Source organism: Rhodamnia argentea, chromosome 5 (assembly GCF_020921035.1).
Source record: "Rhodamnia argentea isolate NSW1041297 chromosome 5, ASM2092103v1, whole genome shotgun sequence".
NCBI lineage: Eukaryota > Viridiplantae > Streptophyta > Magnoliopsida > Myrtales > Myrtaceae > Rhodamnia > Rhodamnia argentea.
This window is the reverse complement of record NC_063154.1, coordinates 14,709,809-14,714,513: the sequence shown is the minus strand read 5'-3', so window position 1 is coordinate 14,714,513 and position 4,705 is coordinate 14,709,809.

The window sequence follows — 4,705 nt, the reverse complement described above, 5'->3', positions numbered from 1 at the left end:
CCACCACCAAAGAGTGTGCAGATTTCCACCGTGAAGATAGGGACAACAAAGTCTCAAACTTGGACTTTCTTACTCCTGCATGCAACTTTTTCAACAACCAAGAAAGCGTATCTTTTCTTCTTTGTTGTTGTCTTCAAGGAGTCCACTTTGAACCAAATATCCTCATTATTTGGCCAAAGTCAATGATTGCACTTTTCCCTTTTCTCATCCTTTCACGTGAACACATATCCACCGGCAAATATATGTGCCAATCTTTTTTTCGTTCTTTCACGTGTTGGAGCATCCACACAATACATCGTCGGATTTCGTTCGAACTCAAAACTCGAGACATATATTTTAACAATCTCCACCTTGGCTCGACGTTTGAGCCATGTCACACTCGCTTCTCTATAATCCGAACATCATCTGCTACTCTCCTAACAGCCCCAATGGGCTCAACCGCCACAGATATCATCCAAGTCCAAGCCGCGCTTGAACTTCGCCGTAATCGTGGACCTCATCAGAATACCAACCGAACATGCACCTTTAACTGCTCTACAAGGACATTCCGACACAAGCTCCTTAATCGCAGATAAAGCAAAACCACCGTTGCATCCATATCTCGTCGGAGATCGAACACGTACCTTATCAATATCAGCGCATTCGACAAGAACCGTTGGCTCTACGTGCTCCACCTCGCTACAAGCACCATCTGTGTCGATTATCACGCTAGTACTCGCTACCTCGGGAGTTTCTGGTTGCAACTCCACCTCAAGCTGAACACCGTTTAGATCTGTATTTATACTGCCACGAACACTCCTACCGTGAAGTACCGAAGACTCGTCAAAGGTAACTTTTCTGGTGCAAACAGGTGAATTTATATTCGAGCACCACAACCGATAGCCCCGCTCACCTCGTGCATAGCCATGGAATATGCACCTTGCCCTCACATCGAGCTTACCATCACTTACTCGATAATAACACGGGCAACCAAACATTCTAAAAGTAGAATAATTAGCAACGTTACCTGACCACACTTCTTCGGGAGTCCGAAATCCAATCGCAGTTGATGGAGATCCGTTCACCAGGTAGCTCACCATACTAAGCGCATCCGCTAGAACTCTTCTAGCCATACCAGCACTAGAGATCATTTTATGGGTCATCTCTAGTAATGTTCTGCTCATCAATTCTGCAAACTGTTGTGGTTTACCGGCACTGGTGCGGTGTTTCACTATGCCATTTATCATGTAGAATTTATTTACTAGTTTTGAGCAAAACTCCATGCTCTTGTCGGTTCGCACATGCTTGATTGACTTAGCGGTCTCCACCTCGATCAAAGCTCTCGACCGCGTGTTCCCGACAACAGCATCAAACTTGTGCTTCGACACAATCACCCAGGTCTTCCTCGAGCGGTCGTTAGACTCTCGAACGGATGTCGACGTCTCCGGAACGAAACCCGTCAATGTCTCACCTTGAAGTTCATACAGGCCACCGTGCTTGATTCCTTTCATTATCACCAAAGCACCTCGAACAACCTTTAGAACTCCACCTTGTGAAGAATACCCGCATCCAACTGAATCTAGGGCACCCAAGGAAATTAAGTTCTTTTTCAATTCGGGAACGTGTCTTACTTCGCTCGGTGTCCTCACAATACCATCATGCATCCTGATTTTAACATCACCAACACCCACAACATCGCATTCAGCGTTGTTCCCCAACCGCACTTTACTACTATCCGTGCACTGATAAGTAGCAAACCAGTTTCTATTTGGTGTAGCATGAAAAGAACAACCAGAATCCATAATCCATCCGTCAAATGACGAATTCTCAATGACACAAGACACTATCGACACCATCAGAATTTTCTGCTACAGCTGCAACATCATCCGTAGATTCAACTCTAATTCCCTTACCCGTTTCGTTTTTCAGCTTTAAGCAATTCCTTCTAAGATGCCCTCTCTTGCCACAATTCCAACAGACAGCACCACCGGGTCCTAGATCGATCACGTCTATTCGAGTTCATACTACTTCTACTACCACGAGTATCGCTCCTTCCTCTATTTTCACCTACTAAAGCGGTAGATACATATTCGCCATATTCTCTTCTACGAATGTCCTCGCTCAGAATCAAATCTCGAATACCATCAAACGTCAAACTTGTTGACCCGGAGGAATGACTAACAACAAGATAAGTAGTATTCCAGCTATCGTGCAATGAGGATAGTAGAATCAAAGCACATACCTCATCTTCAAAGTCAATATCAACTGAACTCAATTGACTAACGATCACATTGAATTCATTGATATGATTAGCAACAGACGCACCTTCGCTCATCTTCAAATTAAACAGACGTCGCATCAAATAGACCTTGTTGATCGCAGAGGGCTTCTCGTACATATCCGAGCAGGCTTTCATCAAACCCGCAGTGGTCTTTTCTTTGACGATATTAAACGCGACGTTACGAGCCAACGTCGGCCGAATAACACCCAACGCTCGTCTATCCAACAATTCTCAATCGGCTTGCTTCATCGTCTCTGGTTTCTCCCCGGATAGGGGCAAGTGCAGCTTCATCCGATATAGATAATCCTCAATCTGCATCTTCTAGAAACCAAAGTCCTTCCCCTCAAATCCGTCGATTTTCACTTTTACTTCTTCCGTCGCCATCGATTCACTTCAACTCGACAAGTCTGGCTCTGATACCAATTGTTGCGCGGAACAAGCGATCGAACAATAAATAGACAGAACAAGAAAATAAATCGGACACCGGATGTACGTGGTTCGGTCGTAGAGACCTACGTCCACGGGAAGAGTAGCAACGAATTCCACTATAGAACGAGCGATACACGGAGATTACAGAACCACACTCGAGTAACTCAAACACTCTCGGTGTTTCCCAAACCCCAATTACATCCAAGAACGCACACAGTGTTTAGCCCCCAATTCCTAGCGATCTCGCAAAGGAATTAACACAAATCTAACCTCAAGATTTAATCGGCTTCGACACTTGAATTCTTGATATAATTCCACGAACAAAACCCACGAATGAAACCCTTGCAGAGCACTCAATGAATGGCTCTCTTTAGGACTCTTTTTCAAGAGTCATTTGTAAAGCAAACTTGAGAAGCATTTTATATTAAACCCACCACCAAAGAGTGTGCAGATTTCCACCGTGAAGATAGGGACAACAAAGTCTCAAACTTGGACTTTCTTACTCCTGCATGCAACTTTTTCAACAACCAAGAAAGCGTATCTTTTCTTCTTTGTTGTTGTCTTCAAGGAGTCCACTTTGAACCAAATATCCTCATTATTTGGCCAAAGTCAATGATTGCACTTTTCCCTTTTCTCATCCTTTCACGTGAACACATATCCACCGGCAAATATATGTGCCAATCTTTTTTTCGTTCTTTCACGTGTTGGAGCATCCACACAATACATCGTCGGATTTCGTTCGAACTCAAAACTCGAGACATATATTTTAACAATTACTATGCACTGCAGAGGAAGAGTGTGAAAAACACTTGAAGTCATCGCCGATACAACCGGCATCCGACACCAAGGGCCATGTTATACTTTGTATCACTACGCGTACGTCCATCTTCACTTACCATTGCCTCGAACTTAATCTTTTTCTGGAAGAAAAAAAAACCTAAACTTTAAGTGCAGCCTCAAATTTATGTTGAATTTTATTTTGCCTAAAAAATCACAAGTTTACAATGTATATCTTGTGATCCTGTCCCAACTTGACGTGACATTTTTACATCGACAAAAAAACTTGCATTGACAAAGTAATAGGACGATAAGTACGAACAAACATGACATTTTCATGTGGAAAATAATTCTACCCCAGTAAAGAAGTCCTCCAAAATTAAGCCGTTTTATAATAAGAAAATTACATACTAATGGCGATTTTAGGACAAAGGGCTAATGAGGCAAGATTGAGACTAGAGTAAAAATCGGTGATTTTTTCTTAGATAAAAAAGTTCGGGATAAATTCAGAATTGATACTAAAGTTTAATGTATTTTTTAAGATAAAAAAGATTTGGAATAAATTTGAGACTGAATCTAAAATTAAGGGTTTTTTCTGAAATAAAAAAAAAAGTTCGGAACGATAATACAAGAAAAATCAAAGACTTATTTTCACCTCATAGTCAAACTATAATCATCTACCGACTAACAGTGACAACCATATTTCTTTAAATTTTATTTAGGTCCAGTGGCGACGTGGAGTAGTATGCTACCATTCAACTTCCTCTTTCTACCTCGGCGTGGCATTTGAGTCGTTCTCAAGGTTCTAGATCGTTGGATCGCTGGTACTAAATCTTAGCCGTTGATTTCTCATCCTTTCCTGGGCACAACTATTCTTCCTCCTCCTCTTCTTCTCCATAGTCTAGGTGACTGGGTCACCATTCTCTCTCTCTCTCTCCGTTTTCTCGCTCTTTGCTTCTGGTATAGAGAGAAATGCTGTCAACATAAACGAAATGGGTTACGTTAGCATAATAATTTTTGAGTATTTGTGAGAATAACCGTACACGTAAGATACAAATTCTTAAAAGAGTAAACTTCATAATAACACTTAATTAATCATTATTTTTTTATGGTCCAAAACAGACTATTAATTTTACAATCATCCAAAAATTACTACTTAATCAATTCTCAAATGAAATATACTTTTTGTCCTGTAAAAATGACGTCTATCAAAGAGAATCACCATATGTAAGTTTCGCC